Source organism: Scophthalmus maximus, chromosome 4, assembly GCF_022379125.1.
Source record: "Scophthalmus maximus strain ysfricsl-2021 chromosome 4, ASM2237912v1, whole genome shotgun sequence".
Taxonomy (NCBI): Eukaryota; Metazoa; Chordata; class Actinopteri; order Pleuronectiformes; family Scophthalmidae; genus Scophthalmus; species Scophthalmus maximus.
In genome coordinates, this window is record NC_061518.1 from 8046743 (window position 1) to 8073943 (window position 27201).

The following is a 27201-nucleotide window of genomic DNA, read 5'->3' on the forward strand; positions in this document are numbered from 1 at the left end:
CATGTGAGGTTTCTTACTGCAAAACTCATTTAATTTCCCTACATGTCTCTGTGAGTGTGTATTACAGCTAATAGAACTGTTTTAATGAAGACGAGTGAGCATCTGTCTCTCCATAAACGATCTTTGTAGTGCAACGTAATGTGGTCAGACCTTTGAACAGACTCAACAAGAAGTACAAAGGCTGTATCTCAGCAGCGCATTGGTCAAACTGGTTGATTGACACTTCTATACAACCATCAGAGCCAGTAGAATCAACGGATTCGCTATCTGTGAGGGGGCGAGCCCACCGTGACGCCTGTTTTCCCCAACGCCATTTGACTTGCCACTTCCGCGTTGTCGAGGTAGTCGAAGTAGGACGGACCAGGCGGATTAATATCTTGAAATGACGAGCGGTCTTTGTGCTAAGCTAACGGAATCGGATTTATGGATCAAAACACAACTTTTCCTGCGAATTCTTCGACGGTAAGACATCATTCATGTATGTCGCTGTGTTGATACGAACGTTGGTCAGCGGCTGGTGAGCTGACTGTTTGTCTGCGAGTTAGAGGAAGGACAGTGTTGGAATCTGCAGAGGCTGGGCGTTAGCATGATGTGTAGCTTGTGTTGTTAGCATGTTGGTAGCAGCAGCTATCAAGTCTGTCATCGTTAATATATTATCATGTAAAGTTGTCGTGTTTATGTGATATGCTGACTCAGTTCCTGGTGTTTTACTTGTGTCTCGTGTCGGTGAAGAGGGTTGATGTTGCCGTGTAGCCGAGTGTCTCCTCGTTCTGCGCAGGTGCCGTGTGGCTTCATAGCTTCATGTTTAGCATGTAGCACGTGTGATTCCAGATATCATTTTACGAAACAAACGTTTTCTTTGCTCTTCTTCGGCTGCGTATTTGATGGGTTATAATAAACACACTATTGGAACCAGTGAACTCTGAGATTTCATATGTAGCTTGTGTTGTTAGCTTGGAATATCATGACTGTCACATGTGGACATATCGGACAGTAAGGAAGGACAGTGTTGGAATCTGCAGAGGCTGGGCGTTAGCATGGTATGTAGCTTGGGTTGTTAGCATGTTGGTAGCAGCAGCTATCAAATCTGTCATTGGTAATATATTATCATGTACAATTGTCGTGTTTATGCGACATGCTGATTCAGTTGCTTGTTGTTTTCATTGTGTTTCATACAGGTGTAAATGGTTGATATTGAGGTGTGGCGCAGTTTCTAACCGTTCTGTGAATATGCTGTGTGGCTATATTGCTTCATGTTGAGAAAAATGATGAGTGATTTGGTCCAATTGTGTCGGAACCAAGGCCCGATCAGGTTCCTATGGAGCAGCTCAAGTCAAGCAGCACTTTATTGGGACAACAGAGCTTTTGGTTGAAACAAATTAGCAGTGACAAAACTTAACGTCTCACATCCGCTCAATAATTTATTTCAATTTTCTATTTCCCTTCGACCTCCTTTCCTACTTGCTAACGGAAGCAACGTGACCCACCAGAAGGATAAAAACTAATGCAATAAAAAAAGTTAGAGAGCAAAACAGCCTGTGTGCAGATTTAAACAGAGAACAGTAAGTAAATTGCTGAATTCAGCCAAACTAAAATCAGGCCGATTACATATCTCATATTATCTCAGCCTCATTTCACTTGTCATAACAGGGATGGGCTACACACAAAAAGATAACTTATTTTTATCTTTCATTCATTTTGAGCAGAGATATCTTAACATAAAATATTGCACTGTTTTTGCAGTTTTTCCGCTAGATTTAGGAAATTCCATTTATTACATCACAGCCAGAGAGTTTCACTTGTTTTAGATTAAGCCCCTGAAATGCACGTACAAGAAAAAGAGCTAAAAGGTGTCTCTCCTCCAGACGCACCGTGTGCGGGAGGTTACGGAAGAAGGTCACAAATTACGCTCTCTTCATTCTTCGCCTTTGTCTCTACTCAGCTGCCCGAGTGGAAAACGGGAGTCATCCATCTGAAATATTCATATATACTGTACACAGGGGTGGACTGAAACAATAAATAAATCTCAGGAATTTGACTCCACCGCAGGCAACCCTCACACAAACCAATCCGACCGCTAATTTGGTTGACTAATCCTCCTTGTTGATGTAACGAGGAACCGGACTTGAGTTACATTTGGCCACTATGTTCACTGTGTAAATACAAAACTTTCTCCCTGACCAACAGTGAAATTATAAAATAAAACCACTAGAAATTGCATGTTATTACAAAGGATAGTTTCTGGTGCTCTCTCTCTCTCTCCCTTTCTCTCTCCCTCCCCGAACGAGGGTAAACAAGAATCACGTGACCGCTGTCTGGTTACGACTCTTCACTTTTACGACTGTTGATCAGTAACAGATGATTATTATTATTGATTAAGACAAACTTGGTGTAAAAAGACAGGGGTTACGATGGCAGCGGCGCAGCACACACACACACAGGCTTGCGGGGGGCCTCGGCAGTTCAGTGAGGTGTAACCGTCACACACAGGTGAGGCGATGCAATGGGTCCGTCGACTCATTCTTGCTTGTCGTATCATCGCCGATCAAGCTCGCGGCAGGCTGAAACGGCCCTAAGGCCACTGGGAAATGTCCCGGTGCTCCTGAAGCGGAGCGCCACTGACCACACTACAACTCTTTCACACTGCTGGGGTCAGCCTGTTTTGAGCTTACAAGTATGGAACAGAAACAGATCAGAGGTCTACACATTACTTAGATGAACAACATGTTTTTTTTTTATAGCATGTTTATACTCACAACACATGTTAGAGTAGGTTCAGGCTCAGGTAAAATGTGCTTGCGTGGTCAGCGGAACAGCAATCAGCCCTTGATTTTATATCATAAATAAAAGAACAGATGTCATGGCGTAAGCAGCGAACTCAATTATTTATCTCCCTGAATGTCTTGAAAAGTGGGCCTGACGAGGCAGAGGTTTAATTTTAGCTCTCTATAATTTGCAGTGCAAAAGGGAAGTTTCCGAACAGCCAAACCTCATTAGGAAACACCATCATGACTCACTGTGGAAAGAGTGAGCCACAGAGACAGAGAGAGAGATATATAAAGTGGTGCCATCCTGTAATTTAACTGGTGTACCTGCTGCTGCATAGAAACGATCAACGGTGCCCTTAGAGAGAAAATTAAAATTTTATTTTTTTGGCTTTCCTTAACAATCTGCGGCTGGGAGTGGTGCTATCATACTGTGATGGTCATCAAGATCCACAGTACCTTCAGGCCCTGACACCTAGAAACAGTAATACGAATACAGTCATTAACATCACAGTTCATAGGGGATTTATTTTACGATAACACTGTATCCCACTAACGCTCATTGTCCACTTAACTGAGTGACAAAGATGAAAAATGGGTAAATGTATGGAGCAGCAGTGACAGGGTGTCAATGGTATTCTGCAGGGGTGTAACATGCAAATATAAGATCTGCGATTTTATGTAGTCAGTGATTACTGTTACAGGTACACAACTATATACCACTTTTATAATGCAGGTCTTTTATGCTGAAATGACAATTGATTAATCAAACAATTAAATATTAGCTAGCAAGACCGAACCAAGACGCATCAGAAATATTCTAAAATTCCAAAACTCGCTCAATTTTGCTTTTGAACAATTGTTGTCAACAAAAATGCATTTGAGATTTGATTGTAAGATGTTCTCTTATTAGAATAATGATATTAAAATAAGTGCAATAGTGCTACGATGCAACCCATCTGGACTAAGCCATGTGTTTCTTGCAGACATGGAGAGCCCCCAGCATTATTTTAAACATAAACATTGTTTGTTATTGTTGGACTATTGAGCCAGCAATGAAAATGTATTTATTACTAAAGTAAGGTGAGTTGCAGAAATTTTATTCAAAACTTGGCCCTGGGTCGTGCCAAGACCAGCGCCGGGCCACAGTGGCATTGCAGATTATGTGACGCCCTCTGGTCCACATATAGATGTTTTGTCATACACATCCATTAATAAAGAAAAACTAAGACGAAAATGTATTGAGTATGTAGATAGTATTCTATTTACAACAGTTATTGGTTACAGTTTTAAAAGCCAGCAAGAACTGACGATTGTTGACCATTGTTTTGGTTCATTCATGCCTGCTGGCATTCAGCAAGAGAAAGACACTGATGTTAATACATTATGGACCAAAACAACAACATCCATAGTGTGAATGGGTTGCCATCTTGCAGCACTTTATCCAAATCTCATATTGCACCCATTATTTTGGTAGAAGTTAAATATAGATGGCTGACTACTCCCTGGAGGATAATAAATTATGAAGCAACAATCTCACTGTTGGCACTGTTGGCTGGTGCTTCATCACACCATTATTGCTTGGAGAAAGTTGGAGACAGTCAGCTCGGATGTGTTCATTTCCCTGATCAACCTTGTGTTGCGTAAATGCGTGAAGTGTTGCTACACATCCAAGTAGAATTAATTCTACCCTCCAAGATGAAGTGAATGTCTCATAGCCCACAAGTTCTCAAATCTAAATAACAAAACGGGTTGTTTATTGCTGACTTCTAGAGTGACCGACGCAAAAATGACTAAATTTGGTCCAGACTGAAATATCTAAGCTATTGATAATCATGAAAGTTCCGTCACCAGCGTCTTCCGCCCCTAGCGCTGTCACCTAGAACACAGCTGCAGTTGCCCACAGTACGAGAAAGTTCGTCACAGTGAAAGCTGGAATAAGTTGGGCAGGGAAGGATCAACACGTTGGACCCTTCGTTGCTTGGGAATGGAAGGAACCTTTGGCAGCCACGTTTGAATGAGCCGTCAAAATGGGACTGCCGAGTGGCGCCGCTGAATCGGGACACAGCTTGAGTCTTATGCACCCAAACATCCATCCAGACCTCCTCCCTTGGACTCTTTGTGGTCATTATTTATGTAACCACAAGAGGTCACTGGTCAGGAGAATGTTACTTTGACTTTGAACAAAACTTTGATGATGTTTTTCGTCACAGCATTAGCTGTAACTGTCATGTTGTTTAATCACACAACAGTAATAATTAACAAGAAGAATGGGGCTCAGCAGTTAGCTTCCCGCGGGGCCGAGATTATGACCATGTTGATGATGACTGATCTGTTGTTCCTCGAGGCTTTACGCTGCTCAAAAGGAGAGAAACAAATACATTTCATATTACCAGTGGTGCACACCAGCACTCTCCCAGCCATTGTGCCCACACATGTGTGAAATTAAAGCTATCACGACCTCACATCTGACTGAGAATGCTATTTCTCTTCAAATATTTCAGCTGGAGAGGTATCAGCGAGGACACATTTTCCTGCCTTTATGGCCGACGAGTCACAAGGGTGATAGCAACAAGATGCATCTAAATGTACTGTAGGCTAGAAATAGACAGTGAATGTGATTTTGTGTGTGTGTGTGTGTGTGTGTGTGTGTGTATGTGCGTGCACACATGTTCACAAGCTTGCCTCGGTGTGTATGTGTATCCATATTCATTAGAAGTCCAGAGAAGAATCCAGTAATGATTGTGTCAGAGGAGATTAAAGAGACTGACCTTTGGTGACTTCGTGTGTAGTGTAAGATGGGAAAGTAAAGTAAGAAAGAAAGAGGAGGAAGCAAAGAGGGTGAAAAGAGGCACAGGAAAGATGGATAAACATTGCCTCTCATCTAGTGTGGCTCACGCCACTTTGTTGTTTCAGCACGGGCAATGAAAGCTGTTCTCTTGTTGGTACCTGAGTGAAAAAACACTGGGAAGTGACCGCAGGTCATTTTGAAGTTGAGTTTCAGAGCAGAAAACAGAAAAAAGCAAACAAAAGGAAGCCAAACAGAGCAAAACATCTACAAGCACTGCAGGCACTGCACATTTAGTTTGCATAGAGTAGGACACATTTAAATCAGCATCAAGTGACTCATTTCAGCCACTCGGGGCCATTGAAAAAGGATGTAAAGACAACACTGTCATATTATCACCTCATAAAGTTGTTTCAAAGAACATGTGAGTAAACAATTCCTCATTTGCACAACCAACAGATGTGAAGCAACATTAGCATTCATTCTGAGTCTCTGTCCTCCGGGTTGATGCGAGTCCATTATTCACACTATTTTTTACCTCTGTTCCGATATCAACCAACTCTTGTCTGGCTCTTGAGCTGCTCTTTTTCTTGTCTGTCTGGCAAACAGTGGATTCGTCAGATTGGAACTGGATTCAGCTGCCTGCTTTAGCTGGAAATAAGTTGATCAGAGAAGTATTGTGGCCCCAGAAAAATTTTAACAATGAGCTTCAAAATTGGTTGATAGTCTTTGAGGCAGACTACGTTTACGAGAGAAATTAGCTTTACACATGTGATATACAAATGGAAAATGTATTTATCTGTTGTAAAAGAAATTCATTTTGCATCTTTGTGTTAATCCTGTCAAAAAGTGTTCCTTTGGAGCACTGTATGCATATATCTATTCTGTTTACACTGCTCATCACCAATATACTGATATGATGCCAACTTTGGAAATTCTATTGCAGCTCTAACATTGATTTTTCATCCTTTTCCATTGTGCTCCATAAACAACGGTTGGCTATGGTGAAAGCTAGTCTATTCCAGGAACAGCTAATGGAGTTTCTGCTCGGATCACTCATCACCGAAAATGTCGGAATGCCATTTGTCTTGCATCAAAGAGAAAGAACTTTTGAGCAGTGTGTCGAGGCCAGATTTGGAACTCGGGTAATTGAAGGAGTCGGTGTTTCGGAGGCTGTTAGAGGCTGTGGTTATTATTTTGTGGTTGCAGAAATAGAGAGGACTGAGTGAAATACAGTAAGAAAGACACAAATGTGGAACCAGTTTCTCTACAGGGTTTAGTGAGATACAGTAACTGCGCTGTAAATACTCCTCGGGTCTCTTGTGAGCACTAGCGCACAGACACACACTTTCTCTGAGAGAGCAATAAGATCCGGTGTCTGCTTGTGGAATGATTTGCAGGGATTCTGTTGTATTTATGCCACGGTCGGCCTTTGTTGCCATACATAAACAATATCTGTGCCGTACGTGCCGAGCTTGAGCCGACTCTCCTGTGACCTTTACCTGCTCCCGCTCCTCTGCTGCGGCGTGAAAGTGACTGGTGAAAATCAATGGTCTCTCATCAGACACACACATACACAGAGAAACTTACATGCACACTCACTGCCGCGACCACAATGCCGATCTCGCGGGGACACGAAGTCAGCGCTCGTCCCCTGGCGTCCCTCCAGCCGCCGGTGTGTCCTCTGTCTGACAGCCTGACATTCAGCACAGCAGTAACCCATCGATCCACAAACAACAGGGGAGAGAGAGTGAGACGGTGAGAGAGATGTTGGGGAGGGGGCCGGGGGGGGAATTAAGGAAGTCGAGGAGGTTGAGCGGGGAAAAGACACACTGCAGGGCTGATGGAATGATACCTACTTGGGACGATAGATAGCATCAGAGTTGACAGCGAGCTATCAGGAGGGGAGTGGAGGCGCTGGGAAGCTGACTGAGTGACAGACGGGTGAGAGTGGGATAGACTGCCTCCAGGCTGACAGCATCTCTGTCAGCGCTGAGCAAAGTACTGTGCTGGTCTGTTTAGAACTACTGCCTATTCTGAAATGGTTAGGGTTCTTTTTCTTTCTATGATGCGGAGACAAAACAAAGAGCTTGTACCTAAAAGAGGGACTAAGTGTGGTTTGGGGTGTGCCACTTCTGAAATTGACCAGAAAACCCCACTTTCAAAGTTATGCCACAGACTCAAACAGCATTAACCTCTTTTAGCACCTGTGCAAGAATCAAGGAACAGAACAGAAAAGTGCTCAAAACAAATCCCCCAACTCAGATGTTGAGATAACAGCCGCCACTGCATTCTGCACCCGCCAACGTAGGTGCAGCAATCGTGATAATTCACCCTCAAAGTAACGAAGCAATACTGCACCGTTGACATCAGACCAGGTACTTGTTGGTGCAATCAACCTCCGCCGCCCCGAGAGAGCGATACGCAAACAATGCACCGGAAGGCGCCACGTTGCCAGCACACCCGTGGGTGCTCAGATGGGTGCGAGTGTGTACTTACACAAACAGCGTGGGCGCTGGGCAGCGAATTGCATCGGTCCTGCAACACGTTTGCAACTGCTTCGCTCCAGGTGCAAGATAAGACCCTTAGTAATTTGTGCCACCGTACCAAATATTTTGACACTGATATAATACACCGCGCATGACAGATGTTAACTGAATAGAATAATCATCATATCCTCCCTTCTGTGACACATACTTTTGCCTGTATATGATGCCGTTGCGGTGATAGTTGGGGCATTTGGTGGTAAAAAACAAGCCATGAATGCAGCCTGCAGTAAAACATTGACAAAGACAACATGATCAAAACAATAGTTATTTTAAGTATGCATGTGAACTTTTGCTAGTGTGCACCATAATGCAGTTATTGCTAATGAAGATGGCTAATGGCGGATCAATATTTTCAAAAATACAATCCAGGGACAGGAAGAGTTACTTCTCATAACGTATTAAATTTTTCTGTCGAATACAACACCACACACATCTCGTTATCCCGTCTGGTATTAGGGCAATTTTAATTTTATTTCACTTCATTTCCCTCGATGGTTTAAATACAGTATGTCTTTGGTATTACAGAGTTCTTCATCACGCTCTTGCTTATAATTTAGATTGTGTTATCCACACAGTTGTGTCTTAGCTTGACGCCTTGATGTTTTTCATGGTTGTTCTGTCTGTTTGTCGTTTGTGGTGAGATGTTTTTTAGATATCCTTTGGGCTTTTGTCCCTCACACACTTATTATTGACTACATCTCTCCCCTCAGTGGTTTTAAACACTGTGATTTATCACTGTTTTTACTGCATGTTTTCACTGTGCAAATACGGTAAACAACACCCATTCTAAAAGATGTGTTCAGTTTTTCATCAGCTTTTTATTTCATTTTAAACAAATACATATTTTAAAGTGTATTTAACTATAAACCTACAGTAAAATACACACTTAGAATATATTGCTACAGTATTGGGAGTAATTTAAATATACATAAAATGTTGTCTCTCTAAATCTCGCTTGTTCATTAGACCTCCGAGCCGTCCCTCCATCCGATCTGGAGTTAACAACTTCTGTGTGTTCTTGTTATTCCCTTTTGGTCCGATTCCAGACAGGGTGCAGCTAATGACTGCTGCTGGTTCCATTCACAATCATCCAAGATGATTAGGCCTGTGACCTTTAGCAGAGCCGGATAATTCAGAGCTTAGTGAGTTTGATCCCCCTGTAAAGTCTGATAGAGGCGGGGGAGATTTGGGCCCATCAAAAACGGAAAGGGGAAGCAGATCAGGGAAACAAGGTGTAGTGGAGAGGATGAGGAGATAAATAAAGAAGACCGAGAAGAAGAAGAGGGTGTGGAGGCACCGACGAAGAAGGGGAGATCACACTGTTCAATTCACCCTGGAGGCACTGACATTATCTAGTAGAGACAGGCATCAGGGAGAAGGAAAGGGATGAAAGAAGAGGGAGGAAGAAAAAAAAGTGTATTAAAGTGGAGTGAAATGTAGCTTCTGACGTTCCTCAGAAAACACCTGACATTTACCCAGTGTTCACGTGTTCAGGCTAGACAATTAGAGTCCAGTAAAGGCCAGCGGTCCTCTCTACCCGCAGCAGGAATGTCACCTGTCTACCTGGTTCGATCCATTTCATCAGGCTTGAAAAACAAATGTGCTGAGCAGATCATTCAGTGACCAGGGGAAAGAAAAAAAAAAGAGTTGTTTGTCAGACCCGGAGGAATCAATTCCTGATCCTCACAATTTCTTCTCATGTGCAAGTTTTGTAAGATTGAGATGAAGTGGCGACTAAACAGGTAATTCATGAAGGGCGACAGAGCAGCTTCTCTCCCCAGATGAGACTCCTCCATTCCTCCTCGGAACTCCACAATAGAATATTGTGTAGGATGAATAACTGAATAAATGAAACTTGTACCGCATGTAGGTTAAAATATCTACATCAGGCAAAGGTCTATGGCTAATTTTAGTTTACCTGTATAGACTGTATAGATAAGGAACCTTATTTATCGGGTGCTGAAAGTGAAGTCAATGCGGAAGTGCCTGGAACCTGTATTCTGTGGAATGACCAGCAGAGGGCGACTCCACTGGTTGCAAAAAGAAGTCAGTTTCTATAGAAGCCTGTGAAAAAAGGCCCCTACTTGATTTATAACATCAGTAAACATTTTGTGGTCTCAATTGCTAGTTTGCAGTCCTCTTCAACATAAGTATTCATTTTGTAAATTATGGTCCCATTTAGTGTAAATTTGGGATTTGGGGCTATAAATAAAATTGATAATTGCGATTTTCCATATCAGCACAAGCTGTAAGGGTCTGTAGCAAATGTGAAGTGATACCTGATAAACGTGAGGGCTGTGTGAAAAGTTGTATAAAAAAATGTCACCCTCAGGATGAATTGCGATCCCTTAACCTTTTGTCTACTGTAGCTACATCACCCGTCACATTTTCAATTTGTCCATTTCTTTGGTTTTTCAGCAAACATCGGTAAATTAATCTCAACTCTGCTATTTGTTCAGGGCTAACTAGCAAATGTTGACACGTTAACATGCTTAACAAAGAGTGTGAACTTGGCAAACATTATCATTATCTGCTCATCATTTGCATCTTAGCATTGACATTCTGAGCATGTTACTTTGCAGTTTTTCCACTATTACAAACGCCAAGCGAGGGTAAGGAAGTTAGTCCAATTTACAATTCATATGAAGGTGCGTCATTTATTGTAAGGACAGCCAGTCGCTGTGACCTCCAAACTAGTGGCAATACTGCTCAAATTAAAAAAAAGCACCTGTATTGTAAACAGCTGCAGTCTCTCCTCCATTAACCATCTGTCCAGGTCTCTTAAATCAGCACTATGAAGGGATCTGTGGTGGAATGCGGCTCTACCCCGACATGCCGTGGCACGATTAAAACTCAGTGGTTTGAGACTTTTAACAGATGCCAAACAATTAGCCTATAAGGATAACTGCCAAGCCTGTACAGTGTGTGTTTGTGTTTGTGTGTGTGTGTGTGTGTGTGTGTGTGTGTGTGTGTGTGTGTGTGTGTGTGTGTGTGTGTGTGTGTGTACAGTTGTGCGTGAATGTGTGTCTCCCACGAGGAAAACCAGTCTGCAGATAAATGCTGATAATTCATCTCAGCTGTCACAGAGAGGAGGAAAAAAAAATTTCAAAAAAGGGCAAATGGTGGAAAGGGCTCAAGAAATAAGAGGTGTGCTGTAGCTAGTGTACCTGTAATTCAATTTAAAATATAAAAATGTTATGTAAATGATCCAAAGTGACTTAAATTACAAAAATGAAGGCAGGGGTGATTTACAGGTGGTTATTTCTGTGGTGTGTTGCCAGCTGAATCTGCTGCTTTTTTACATTGCCATTGTCTTTTCAATAGAGCAACACACACAATCACATACACACACACACACACACACACACACACACACACACACACACACACACACACACACACACACACACACACACACACACACACACACACACAGGGATTGCTTATAGGTACAGCACTGTACCGAGGAACAGATGTTCCCCTTCAGAACACAAACATTAATTACCTAAGATGCATAGAATGAAATGCAGTTCATTTCCCTCGTGCACGTGACATCTTGATAAGGAGACATATGGGAAGAGTAAATTTGCATTAACCACAAGGGAAGATTGTCAAGCAGGTCAAATGCATTTGCATTTTGTCAGACGAAAAACTGAAAATGGAGAAAAAATTCTAGGTACAGTATTACGGAAGATATCGATGGAAGATATGACAGATTCCTGGCAATGAGGAGAATGGGTGAAACGTAGGTCAAAGGCTGGCGGCCATTAGCGAAAGGGTCCCACCACTGCTGACAAACGTTTGGCCGCTATGACTGAGCAGATCTGTGAAACGAGGAGAAAAAAAACAACTTTGAAAAAGCAGAAGCCAGCTGCAGAGCTGGGCCCCACACAAGCCAATGAATACCACCCATTAAATAGTACACTCCCACGCACGTACCAATAACCAAATCAACAAATGTAAGTCCATGCTTTTGTTGTTGCTATCAAAGTAGTCAGTCATAAAGTATTTTAAATCACATTTTAATATTAATTCTGCTTTGATACAAAACTCTCAAACAGACCTAATCCCTCCTTTCCCCCCTGAGCCACAGAGGACTGTATTCGACACAAACAGACAAGTTACAGAGGAGATGAGAGAGTTTGCTAATTACAGCACATATTCAACAGTAATGTCTTTGGGGAGACTTAAAATATATTACAGTGCAAAATAATACAACTTTTCATGTTGGTTGACAAGTCTTTATCGTCTCTAATCTGCAAAATACATGATGGGCAGCATTTTTTCATATTCTACAGGGCTATAGGAATATTGTGAGAGTTTTACATGCACACATGTAAGCATTAGCATATTTGGCTGTATGTGATAAGACTGCTCAAACAATTTCAACTTAAACAGTCAAATGCAACAGCTGCAGAACCTTTTGTAAGACTATAGAACGTTTGCACCGCAATTTTACCAAAAATGTTGTAGTTAAAATGACATGATGAAGCTCCGGTTTTATTTTTACTCCTCCTGGATGAGCTTTGCGTGTGTGTGTATGGCGGGCATGCATTTGTGTGTAAACACAACCTCAAGAGCAAGTTCACTGTGCTCTGGTGAGGTCTGATGTTTCAGAAGAGACGCCAGAGTAGAGCAGAGTCAAATGTCTGTGTTGACCTGTATTTGGGTAGGATGTGTCTGTGGTCTCCGGGCGATGGCCCTCTGCCAGTTACAGCAGCCCACACAGTGAAATCCTATGAACGCAGCAAGTCCCCTCTTGGATATCGCCGTTTCAATAATGCATGGTTTATACTGGCAAAATCAATCCCTGTTGGCCTGCAAGGTACATCAAAGTGAAGTTATGATGTATGATGTAATTCAGTGTGGGAGAGGGACATATTTTTTTTTAGTTTCTCACCAGTTGACCACTGGTCTAAATTACAAACCAACACATTTCTTACATACCTGTCCCTAGTTGCATCTATATACGCAGATAGTTTTGATCGTACTTACCTTGGATTTGAAATTTCTTGTCTCCTTGACATTTGACTTCCACCCGATTACCATGTTGGTGAATAGAATGCAGTTTGTGGTGCTCACAGCATTGAGAAATTGCATTAGAAATTCAAAAGCAGCATCTCTTTCGATGAAAACAACCTCAGCCACTTGAGACAATCTGCAAAACAGAAACACAAGCACCTCAGTTGCATTCAGATGGAGGTCGGACATCTCGTGTGCCTTAAAGCTTGCAGGTCAAATTAAACCAGAAATGGCTATGGGTAGGTTGAAGTACAGGAATAATTTAGGGTCAGATCACCCTTAACATTTTATTAAAAGACTAGGATTTTTGAAACCTTGCCCTTATCTTCACGTGTTCTTTCACATCTTTGCCACTATGTCCGTGCGTGAGTGTGTGTGAAGTGAGAGCGAGTGGAGAGACTACTGCAACTGACACCGCTGCATCGGCTTCGTCTTGGATCCGGTGACGCGCAGCTCATTAACCTGTGACACATGATTGGTTAAAGATGGCTGTCTCCCGGTTCGTTACAACTAATTCTCCCCCAATCAGAAGCTGTTAGCCTCCTTTCCAGCGGCGAGCTATAGCTGTCATGGTGGGATTTAAACACTCTGCGCTCTGATCCCAAACCTTGCCCATTACTGATAATTTGGACTATTAGTTAGGGTGTGCCATCTGGACTCTAATCATCCTCTTATGTTTCCCAGCTTCTCCTCACTAATCCCGTCCTTTCCTGGACCGTCCTTTCTCATTTTGTAACATAGTTTTAGGCAGAGGGCTGAATCTGAGGAGAAGTGAAGGCAAAAAGAGCGCTGAAGATGAAACACAGACATGCAAATGAAAAGTGGTACAGAGCGTTGGAAACAATCGGATTCACGGAATTTCAAATGAGAAGATTAAAACTGATCTTTTTTACCCTTTACCTTGTTTTCCCAGACTGTCTGCTCTGTTTGCTTACAGCTACTCTGCAAGTGTCTGCATAAAGTACCGTTTCAGTGGTGTTTATCACAACACGCACACACACACACACACACACACACACTGTAGAGTAAGCAAAACCAACTTAGCGTATATCGGACTCACGTCTTCACTTTAAGAGTTTATAATTTACTTCATGTGGACCCTCCACAAGGAAGACGACACATGTGATACCCACACTCACAAACAGACGGACAAACAAACACAATTAGCGTCTATCTGTGTCTCTCTCTTAAAATAGTGTGTGGAATGAATAATGCCGACTGAATTATCATCAAAGAAAAAAACATTCAATGATAAACAGCAATAGTTTCAACAAGCATATAGGGAACGATGTCAGGGGCACCAAACAGCCTTCAGTAAACACTGTAGTGTAGCTGACGGAACGTCTTTTTACTGTAATGGGCACTTGCTCAATGTGGTTAAAGAAACATTTCAGAAAATTTTGAATATCTAATTCTTGTTTGGCAGGAAGAAGTAAAACTACATTTTCAATAGATCTGGATGCAACAGCCTCTGTCAAGCTGAGTTGTCTGTTGTCCTCAGTGTGTGTTTTGCAGATGAAAATAAATATTTGTCAATCAATGACCTTGGTTTGTGTGTTTTTTTTATTCCACCTAAACATCAGGGAATTGCCTTGCAGGGCATTAGACAGTACATTTTGTTGGCGAGATGTTCGTGTCACAGATGTCTGCATCTTCAAAATCTGAAACAGAAAAGTGAGTTCGGTGAACTGCTTGTTTATGACTCCATGGCCAGGTTTTGCACGAGGGACCACTACTACTGCTAAAACTCGAGGGGAAGCTGCGATGATCTGTCAAAATTTGAGGGAAAGCCGCGGTGATTGAACAAAATTGCAAGGTTGCGCAAAAATGAATGGGGATTGGTTGAATTTGTGTTAATTGTTGTGATTTGCGATACATCCTGGAGGGACTCAAAGACTTACAGAGCTCTGTGTGAACTATCCAGCTGTACATCAGCATGAGTCACTGTCTGTCTGCTTAACTTTCTGGGTTTAAGCATAGGGAGAATCAGCACCAAGACATGATGCTTGGTCTAGTGTTTAAATATGCAGGAAAAAAAAAAGAACCGCTAAACTTCAACATCAAGGTAACAAGCACTGGTTAACCAGGGCTGTCGTCCGCTCACCTGAAGCCGGAGACAACAACCAAGTTGCCCTTTCTCTTTGTGCCCAATTGCCTGCTTTACAACAGAACGGGTTGGAGACAGACGAACACTGGTGGATCAATGTGCTGTCTAGGAGAAGGAATAGGGAATGAAAGTGATAATGGTACACTTACACAGTACACACGCGCGCGCACACGCACACACACACACACACACACACACACACTGAATCACAGTCATTCTCAGAAAGGCTCAGTTTACCTCATTGCAAAACTTGCTGTTCTTTTCAATCACACACACACACACACACACACACACACACACACACACTGACAGCTTGTCATACACACAAACAGGGTTTCAGTCTTGATTTGAGCTGTTCAGTCAGTCACTCAGTAGTGATTTCCAGTTTTATGGTGCCAAAAAGACAACAAGACTATGTCTTCCATCCTTTTTATTCTTTCAGTTAAACAGCTGTCTCTCAGACACGCACATACGCACGCACGCACGCACGCACGCACGCACGCACGCATTGACATCTGTCAGAATTCACTGATGAATTCCCTTGGTTGAATCATTGCATCTGCCAATCAAATTCCCTATTATTCTTGTGAGTTTTGCATCTTGTCACAGGAGGATTTGTTTTGTGTGGGTGGACGAGGCAATAATGGCGCTATTTTCTCTCTTTCATCTTTGTGCTCCTGATTTATCATAACCTCAACTCTTTGTACAGTATCTGTACATTTGCATATCCACTTGCGCTCAACGTCTAATGTACGTGCTGCTTTCTTTAGCCTGCAACCCTGCAAGAAATGGCTACTACTTGTTGAAGTTGACTGCCCACTGTGAGTGGGTCATGTACATTGATTCATTTTGCCGTGGCTAAACATCTCCCACAAGTCCCACAGTTGTCACATTGCAACTGTCAGTACCTTTTTTTTTGTTTTATGTGCGGTGACACCGGTGACATCCCCACAAGACCTCCCATGACAGAGCTGTTGCTTCCTCTGCAGATTGGGCCTTTTCTGTTATTTTTAAAGGAGCAGGCCATAACAGTATCAACTTCCCCTGGATCCTGAATGCATGGCTGACACACAATCTCCCAGACTGCAGCTTGTTTTTGGCTCTTGGTGACTCTTCTGTATTCAGGCAAAGAAGTGATTTGAAGGAAGGAGAGAGCCAGAGAGACAGAAAGTGCAGCAGTGACTGAAGAGACAGTTCTCAGACAATGAGGCGACCTCGTCCACTGATCCACACACCAGGACAAGACACACAAATAGAGGAATGTCATCTGCAAATAAAAGTGCTTTTGTGTATATATCTACGTATGTCTATATATCTATAACATATAGAGGACTGTGTTTGGCCTAATTTCAGACATTGAGACATCATGGCTCTCCAGCGGGTGGTTGGCTGTACATACATTTATTTACACTTAAATTGATTGGGGAGTTTTTTGTTGTGTTTTTTTTTGGGGGGGGGGGGGGTTATCTCTAAGGATTTGAGGCATTAAGAACCCTGGTAAGCTCCTGTTGCCAAAAGTTGTGTTGGGTGAATAAGACAAGAAAGGAGGGGAGATGGGGGAAGAAAGTTGAGACGACAGAGGTTTGGATAAGGCAACTTGAGCATGATACGGGAAAAAGGTGAGGTGGGGGGCAGTGTGGCGGCTCAGAGAAGCTGTGTTTGCAAAGATGAATGTTTTATTAAAATATGTGTTGTGTGGCTGTGCAGACCAGCAGATAGAGCCATATTTCAGGGTTCCAGCTTAAAAAAAAAGCATATTTCAATCATTGCCACTGGCTTAATAACCCCCGCCAGAACACACAGCTGTTGGCATGTAGGTGTTTGGGAAATTGTGTGTGTGTGTGTCGTTTTGTGGACGTTTGACTGCCTGTATTTTTGGCATCATGTGTATCCGGGTCTGGCAGAAACATGTGGCTACCAGAATGTTGTTGAGGTTTAAAGCATCTCTTGAGCAGGGTCATGAAAACAAACCTGCTTGTATGAGGGCAGCGTTAAGAGACTGATTCTGTTTGTCTCCTGCAGTTTCACGGCACATACAGTATCTGTAGCAGGAATGTAATCAGGGTTGTGTGTGTCCTCCGGGTCTCATCGTGAGGGATGTCGTAATTCTGTACAGAGCAGAGAAAGCTGATTTTGCCGGAGATGGCCTGATCATTTACATTGACACTGATGACGCCATTAGCCAGCTGCCAGGAAGCCTGTCAGACATATTTCACAAGGCAGAGCTGCGATCGCCAAATAGCGGGCTCTGAAACACATCTTTCTTTGCAGTGTGCCTCTTCAAAGTTAGTTTATTCAGGGATTTAAAAGGTCAGGATTCGATAAAAGCAGCTGAGAATGGCCATGAGAAAAATACATGCGCTGGAAGCTTTTCAAACTCAAATGAAAACAGATGTATCATTTGCTAAGTGCCAAAAGAAATTGAAGATTTTCATCACTGCTGAAGGCATTTCCAACTGAACGTTAAATAGGGAAGGACAATTCATCTATTTACCTAAAACAAAGAACTGGGGTGATTGTTTTGAGGTCAGATTAAATGACAAACAGTGTCAAAATGATAATCGCTTCCACAAACACTGCGAGCCGTTACTGTGCGACTGAAAAACAGCTGGGAAAAAAAAAGATCTTTCAAGATTTTTTGGTGAGCTGTCGTCAATATTCTGGGCACAAATGGGTGAACGGGTCTGTGAATTTGTGAAACCGCAATAGCACAGCTCGCAGTGAACTGTAATTACATGTGTTTGTGGCAGCATTGTGGGATTGTGAATAAAAATGCAGCGTTTGATCTCAATTGTTGGCGTGTGTAGGATGGCAAACAGACTCTTTAATCACTGGCAAAGTGTAAACCACGACCTGCAACTGTGATGTATGTCCTGCATGTGTTTTTGATCCACTTCCTGCCATAAAGGGATAATAACCTCCTCCTACTACAACTGATAAGCTCCCCTGTCTGTTGCGGACATATATACGTATTTGTCAAGAATTGAAGAGAGTGAAATGTTAATACTGTCGCAGTTTGACGTTCCTTTGTTCCAAATCTGATTCCGTTTATAATTTGGGCTACTTCAGCCAGAAGCAAGTGACTGAATCGGGCCACGTTTTCCTTCATTCTGGTGCCGACTGTGTCTCTTTTGAACAAATGAGTGCTGATTATCATCAGCAGGCATCTGCCGTGAACAAGAATGGCAATCAATAAAATGTGGGGAATGCTCAACCCGCATATAATTATCACAATAATTACTACGGGGGTCACTGCAAATCTGCAATTGATGTACTTGCTAATAATCAGAGCTAGTTTGTGTGATTTTAACTTTTATCTGTTCAAAGTGGAATGGCAATTTTTTTTTACACATTTTAGGGAGAATCTAAAAAGCATGACATTTTTTTATCAAAGCAAGGGTTGAGAGAGAAGGTTCCATTTCAGTTTTTTATCCTTTGTTGACCATACTAAATTCTAGAAGCAGCAACAAGGCTCAGTCACATATTCTTCTTCTGAATGAGGTCTCATCATCGAAGCTTGTTCTGTCAGAATGCAGTCTTGTGAAAACACGATCTCCTGCAAAGAGTTACAAATTCATCTAAGAGCATTCGTCCTTACAACGCATTCATGTAATGACGAACATGATTTGCCGCGTCCCCGCAAAGAAGGCACACAGGGTTGTCTTTGATGTCAACAAAAAATAATTGTCTATCTATTTCTCTTGGGAAGTGCAACATTTCATATTTACTTTTCCTTTCCCTTTAAGTTGCCTTGATGCTTGTCTGCATGAATGTTTCCTTAACCCTGACCGTGACCTGACAGGCATACAGCCAGAGGGGATCATGTAAGTCCACTCTTTATGCTTACTTTCCTTTATCGCAGAAAAAAATCAATTGATGTCATGGGAATTCTTTGTATATACGAATTGTCTTGTGTGCAAATCAGATTGTCTTACAGGACTTATACAGCCTGGAGGTTCTCATCCCCTCTATTAAACTAAAATCCAGACTCTGCAAATTGTTTGTCACATTTTTTGCAATTAACATGATTTCTGACACGTTTATTTTTATGATAATTTCCAGCTCAGTATTTCTTATTCTGGGACACTAGCATAGCTTTGCATTATTAATAGTTGATTTTAACTCCCTATTTACAGGACTATTCTTGACACTGTGTACTTTTAAAAAACAGTAATTTCTAACCCTAACCCTGAACATTCAGTGTGAAGCTTGTCAAAAAAAAAGGAAGTAACTGTTTGATAACACAACAAAAATCCAAGCCAAATCAGCAAATACAGAGGAGAAGAAGCTGCTGAACTGAAGCCCCGACCAGCGACCACGGCAAGTGGCCCACATCAAATACACTTGTTGGGCCATGTTGGGCGACCAATAGGTGCGAGCTTTGGTCTGGCTAAATGCTGTACCGTATTTTCCGCACTATAAGGCGCACCGGAGTTTAAGCCGCAGCAGCTAAATTTAATGATTTGTACATCAATAAGCCGCACTGGACTATAAGCCGCTGGTGTTTTAATGGTTAATTACCATATGTAAGAGTTCGTGCACAGAGGGGATTGTCGGGAAAGAGATGGCTGCTTGAGGAAGCTCCCATTTATTAACATTTCAACAAACAAGTTGCATGTTTTGACACTCCTCCACGCCATCAGGATCCACTCGCAAACTTGAGCGAAAGTTGCTTTTCGCTGCTTTAACCGTGGACCGCGGACCGGTCATAGAGCCCGTAGAGTTAAAGTCGGTGGACTGTATCCCTAAAATAGCTCCTCTACAAGTGACAGGAAGTACGGTGCAAATTCTTTTTCCGCTTTACAGCATTGTGGGCCTTTATTTTCTTTACCAACTCATGATGAATGAGCATGTAAAGGTAAGGGTGATGTTAAGGGTTAGGGTTAAGGTGACAGAGAATCAGCACGATTACAGAATATAATGAAATCCAGTTAAATACACAAACTTGACGGACTTACCAGGTCCACCTCTGACCTCTAGCGGTAGTTATGTACACGGCCGCTAGAGGTCAGAGGTCGACTTGGTGAGTCCGGGACCAGAGAGTGGACGGGGTATAATTTAAAGTGTTGTAAATTTAGATTTAAAGCAGATTGTACAGGATTCACCTGTAAAAAAAAAAAAAGACATACAGACTGTTGTGACTGCAGGTGAGAGCATCAACAACGTTTTGCGTAACGGCTGCAGCCGCGGTGGAGTTCATATTTAAACTCTGTCCTCATTTTCTGCTGCTTCATTCTGCTGTTCGTTCTTTTAGAGGTGGCAGGCTACTCGATTTATTAAGGTTATATTGCTATACATAAAGTCTCTGGTCACCCACTGTGGTGTCCATGGACTTGTGATTCAGTTGTAAGACCAGTTGCACAGTCTGTAAAGTGCCTGACTGGAATTTATTTGTTTTACCTGGAGCAGCTTATATGAATTGACGCCTTAGCTTTTGTCTCCCAGGGATTACTTTTACTTTTACCTACACCTTTACCTCATTAAGTTTAAGTTTAATACAAACATATGACATTTCACCATTTACATGACAAAAATAAGCAAAAGCTTAATAGGTGCTCTTTAAAGAATAGTTTTGACCTTGTGGGAAATATGTTCATCTGCAGACGGGTGGATGAGAAGATCAATACCACTCACTGGACTATTTCCTGGCTAGAACCGGTTACCAGGCAACTCCAGGATTCTACTGGACAAGAAAATTAGATCAGGTACATAGCCCTAACATCGTACAGACATGTGAGTGATATCAGTCTCATCTACATGTAGCTCTCTGCAAGGAAGTGAATACGTTGAGTTCTCCAAAATGTTGAACTTCAAGTTATCTTATGTATTTTTGCATGTTTACTTTAGTTGGTACGTTAAGGTACCTGTAATGAAGCACTTTTTTCTTTGTGCATTTGCTCTGCTGTGATGATAGTCGCGAAATAATTTCCGTCACCTTTGTGTAATTTACTGCCTTTGTTAAGTTAATGTCACTCACCTCCCCGATATTGCAAATAACCATTATTTTAATTGCAAACACTGCGACCTTTGTGGGAGGATTTGTGCAGGGGAGTTTAATTTAAAAGAGATGAGTCACCGATCCATGTTATAAGAAAAATGACTGGGTGAACTGCAGAGCTGTGAACATGAATTTGACTTAGGCTGGATTTAAAAGTAATAGTTTTGCCATAGCTCAGCAGCGAAGTGTCATGCATCATAAGTCTGTCAGCTTCGAAGGGGATTGATATAAGTCTAATCATAGCAAACCAAAAATAACTCTAATAATCAAATGTGAGGCCTCAAACTTATACTAGGTCACATTTAATGCGCGAGAATGTCTGTTAGGTTATTTGTAACTGCTTTGTAGACTTAACCACTGGTGAAGATTAGCGTTCAATTTAGTGCGCAACAGCATTGTGGTCATTTAGATTGCAATTGGAGCTGATGCAGTCATCTGCTTATGTGTGAGGAAGTGTGTTTTTACCACAAATAAATGGACTATCAGGATACACAGTACTATGCTACATGTATTATGCATCTGGTTGACCTCATATCGCTACAGGTCCTCCTCCTATGGGAACCATACTTCCCATTATCGTCCGCTGAAGCATCTTCAGTGTATGCAAATTGAGACTAAGCCAAGCGATGTCCACAAGGGCAACGGGGAGGTTGGTCATGCTCTCCAGCCCATTAAAGAGGACTCCATTATGTGTACTCTGTTCTACACACACACAACAGCAATGCAGACTATAGGCACATAAAGTAGTCCACCTTAAGTAGCTCCCCTCCACGCCACGACATGCATATTTTATCACAGCCGGCATTAAAAGCCAAAGGAATAAGGAATGCCTGGCTAGGCAGCTGGGTTATCTCTACGCCCTACTTCGTTTCTAGTTCAGCCACTTTTGTTTTCGTTGCAGGCACGCAGAGAACTGGACAGAGGAAGTGTCATGAGAGTGACAGTGAAGCTGGCGAATGCCGGCAACGCGAGGTCAAAAGTTGGTGAGGACAGATCCCAGACTATTCCTCCCTGGGACAGGATTGTATTGTTGGCAAGGGATGCTTCTGTCAGTATGTCTTTTCACTTCATTGCCCTCCCCCTAATTTTTTTCTACCTTTTTCACGGCTTTCAGCCTCTGTGCGAGGTCACACCATGTACTCGGAGGCAAGGTCACACTCAGAGAATATGCCCACTCTGGTAGCTGATCAGTCGTTCGGCTGAGAGGCAGCGTTCTGTTGGGACAAGCGGGCAGGAGGACCCCATGATTGACCCCTAGTTAAAAACACACTTGACTTTGACCAAAACACACAACCACCTCCACTAGAATGAGAACGACAGCAGCAGCTGGATGGCAATCTTTCTGGTTGGGTGATTTTTTTGTTTGTGTGCGTCACCATTTGATGATTACAACTCACTCTTCGTATATATATATTTACCTGTATTTACTTGTTTGCATGCGGACAGCAGCCAAGGTGTAATGCCCCGGTAAGTCAACATCCCCGCCTGTCAACGCTGGCACTGTTCTGCATCCTGCCTCACACTGGGTCACACAGGCAGGTTGTTCTGTCAGTGTAACACTTTTGAGTGCATTTCTTTTCTTCTTCTTTTTTTGTCCCGCCTTTCGTGCTGATGGCAGAGAGCAGAGGATTCTAGGGTGGGATAAGAGTCATTTCTGTCACACACATCTTAAAGACTCAGGACTCTCTCTCTCCCTCTGCTGATCCTCAAAGTTCACATATTTCAGGGCATAAAATATATTACAGTGAAATGGGTTGACTGTAATGGTGAATTGGATATTTTTTAATATCCCAGTCTCATTTTCTAACTATATTAATCTGTTGATGAATGTTCAGAGAAATGTACTGATTTGACCAGTAATCAATTTAACGTGAGCTGAGGAATATATTTAATAAGCGTTGTAGCCTTACATACAGCACCACTGAAAGTAAGGTTTGTGCAAATCATAATTGTATACGACTCAAAACATAGTATGTGAAGCCTGAAATTGGGATGTCAAAAGCTTGATGTAAGATGAAAAAACAAAAAAAAAAAATGAATTAACAGCCATTAGAGGAAGAGCGGCTTGTATCTTCATTTTGATTGCTATTGACCAATGAGAGTCATGTACCACATCTCCTCTCCTCATATTCAGATACTGTGAGTTCATGAATATTTCTGCCGTCTCTTGTCATCAAAACTTCTGATTTGTGGCAAAAACCTAATAATCCTTTTCTAGTGAGCCACTTTGTCAATGGGTCATTAGTATAAATGAAACAGGACGTAAAGGAAAGGAACATTGGTCTTCCTTGTTAGAAGTTCAACATTGTGTTGGGCCACTCATCCACCCTGACCTAGTCTTTTTAAATGCCAGATCATTTTCTCTTTTGCTTCAGGACAAGAGTTATATTAACAACAGCCACTAGAGGGCTTTGTCACTTGAATGTAGAAACATGTTTTTTGGACATTTCCTGTGATGACTAAGAGAACAGTCTCTATTTAACTCTTCTTTGATCCAACTCACTCTATAATGAATAATTTACACAACTTGTGGTCTCACTGGCTCTTGTGTCTTGTTGACCACTGTAACGGAGCAGAAAAGGCCTCATCTTCAGTGTGATGAGGTTCTGTGTTGAGCAGGGAGGCAGTTGGACGTCTTGGAATATGTCATTGTCCAAGAGAGCTGTAACCTGGCAGCAAGCACCTCCAGGATACAAGACCCTGACTCCAGGTTGGCTCCGGAGGTGTGTTTATATGGCTGGCATGTTTGGTTACCATCTGCAAGCCCCAGGGATTCTGGCCAAGGTGGCCACTCAAGCACACACACAGAAAAACACACAGGGAGTCGCGCACATATGCATGCATTTGTACACATTTTCCTACAAACCATCGCTTCTGCGGCTTGTCAAAGTTTTGTTGCAAACAAACTGAAATCATTCTCAATGCAAAAGATCAAAATCCTATTTCAAGGAATGCAGGCGGTGCTGAGCTGAACAAAGCCTCCAGCAAAAACTCTCTCTCAGGCATACTCTCTCTCACTCACACACACACACACACACACACACACACACACACACACACACACACACACACACACACACACACAATTATCCCCTGTGATATTAAGGAATGTGCCAGTAGCACTGTAGGCAGAGTGGTGTGTTTTTGGCCATCTTAGATCTAAGATGTTGTTTTACTCACATCCTCTGATTCCTATGATCAGCTGGCAGATATACATAAAACATGAAAAATAAATGGGATGTAAATGTGAACATTTGCTGTTTCTGAAGGGACAAAAGTTCATCGCGAACATTTTGGTGGTTTGACAGAGATCAATGCGAGGATACTTCATCGCCAAAGAAGCTTTTGCTGGAACGCCTAGATTAGCCCCTTAATACTGCAGGTCTATTGATAGAGATTATGAGCTTAACCCAAAAAAAAAGAAACAAGGGATCACACAAATTTAGTTTGTGAAGAAGATGCCGTGAAAGGGGGACAGTCAATCCAAGCCATGTCCATGCAGTTTCTCAATGTTGATCCACTGGTGCAGTGCTGCTGAAGATGCTGGAAGTCAGAATATACAGTAATACCACTGAAAAAGCAAACATTCAGTGCCCCGGCTTCATTCCTGTTTTTCTATCAAGTGCCTGTTTGCAAAGATGAATGAGCAGTTATAGATTGTTGAAAACACGGAGGCTGATTAGAGAGGAGGAGTTAAATGGTAAATGGACTATATATATATAGAGCTTTCACGATATCACGATAATACACATTCAGACAGTGTTGGAAGGGTCGTCAGAGGCAATTTAGGGTTAAGTGGCTTGCCCAAGGACACAACGGCACGCTGGGACTGAACAACCAACCTTCGGGCTCGTGGAAGACCGACTCTACCTCCCGAGCCACAGCCGAGTTGAAGGCCCAAAGCTGCTTTTCCTAATCCTGAGATTAGTCAAATAATAAGAGGACTGTCTTCCTGCTCACTCGCACACTGGGACAAAACCGTGGTTTTTGGCTTGTCCTGAAAATAGAGCTGGTATCTCCGCTCTCTCAGAACGGTCCCTTGGCCACAGCAGTGACAGTCCTCTAACTGGGGGAGCCACAGCGAGCCAGTAAGGCTTTTTTTTCCCAGACCAGTGTTTCCAGTGGGAGCGCTGCATAGCCCAGTGCTCGGCTTGGAGATTAACCTACTAGCACATTTGAAAAAGTTCCAGGCCTTTTTTCTCTCCGGCACTGATGCATTTGTTGTGTTGCAAACTCTTCTTTGTGAACTCAGGTTCACTTGTGTCTGGAAACATGCACGCGGACACAGTACTACAGGAGCATGCACAAACCTGAACGTGCACACAACTCAAGGTGTAATTTTGAAACCTCGGGGGGAACCTTTCAGTTATGTTATGACAACACAAAGGGCTACATGAATTTGCAACAGTTTCAGTCAGTGAGGTAGCTACGACTACAATAGGTCTGATGGTGGAGAAAGCTCTTGTAAGAAATAGGTGAAAAGATTTTATAATACACATCTTATTCATTCTAACATGGAAGAATGAAAGGTTTCGATGCTCAACACCTAAATCAAACCGATGCAAATACACGAGCAAAAGGGAGAAGCAGGGAAGGGAAAATTGAAAACACAATTATCCGTGTCAGTTTGACCCCGAGGATTTCAGCGTATAATGGATCTAATTCACTTGCAGAAGAGTTTAGCAGGATGTAAAGCTCGATTCACAGAGGACTCAGACCATGAAAAAGCCTCTTTTCCTCCAACCTTTCACACAGACAAAAAGCTGAGGCATCTCCACTCTTTGATAGAATCACGGCTTTGAATCTGCATGTCGGACAGAGGCACCCCGGCTAAAAACAAACACTCACCGTGAATGAATATATACGTTTGCTTTGTACTGAATGTCCTTTCATAGCAACGCTGTGAAAGAGGGAAGGCCAGCATACGGTTCTGAGGACCGGCTACTTGCCCGGCATTAGGGGGACATTGGGGAGTGCATCTATTAATGTATTCTTTTTAAAACAGCTACTCAGTGGACCGTGAAGTGAGCCTTTTCATAGGCGCCCATCTCATACTGGTGTGAAATGAGGTGAAAATAAGCAGTCGTAAAAGAGACAGCTTTGCGGGAAGTCCACCCCGAATGTCTGCGGAGGTTCGCAGAGGTGACCCAAACAAATCAGCTTCTGAAAGGAGTCAAGGGTGAATTCAGCGCAGTGGGCAACAAACGCACACACACACGGATGCTTCTCTCGCCGTCAGCGGATATGCATGTCAGAGCTAGTGCTGTCCTTTCTCTCATTGCAGGGCTCCCATCACGTGCCTCCCTGCCTGTTGGGCCCGTGCGCTCGCAGGACTGTGCTAGTCCCCGCACTGCCAACTGTAACCACACTGCACTACCACCTGTCAAATATAGACACAGAAACAAACACACAAGGAATAACAGCAAGCAATGTCACACATTGATTCCAAACCCAAAATACACAATACTACTCACGACAATTAATAAGTTCCGAGGAACATAAACCGAACGGCGGCTCCATCTGCAGCAGAGAGTGGTTCCATGCGGGGGCATCTGTGTGCTGCATATTTATCAAAGTGACAGCAGGCATCAGGGATACAGGGGCTCCAACATAACCACTTACTCACTAATGGCTTACACAGCCACGGATCATTATCCCTCACAGCATTGCGCAGCACAACACAACACAACAGTGCGCTGCATAGCAACCCCCCCGGTCCCAGCATTACACGGACTTGACTGCAGTGTCAAGTGTGTAGGAGGATGATTAGATCTGTTTCCAGAATGCTTCCTCAGTTTCGGTAAAAACGTCCACTCGGGTTACTTGTTAGTGTAACAGTTCGAAATTACTAGTCCTGCTCTTACACACACACTGTGTGTAGAATGTTTACAACAGAGGGTTTGGGTAATATCTTGATAATAACAATGTGTATTTTAATGTTTCAATGTAATGAATACAATGGTCATCTGACA

At 42.6% G+C, this 27201-nt stretch overlaps 1 long non-coding RNA gene across 1 annotated transcript; it reads left to right on the forward strand.

Annotated features, from left to right (window-relative positions):
* The first annotated feature begins 199 nt into the window (after positions 1-199).
* Positions 200-27201, forward strand: LOC118302453. Its single transcript, XR_004790552.2, has 4 exons — positions 200-462; positions 18978-19055; positions 20835-20936; positions 22131-27201. It is a non-coding gene; the product is annotated as an uncharacterized LOC118302453 (long non-coding RNA).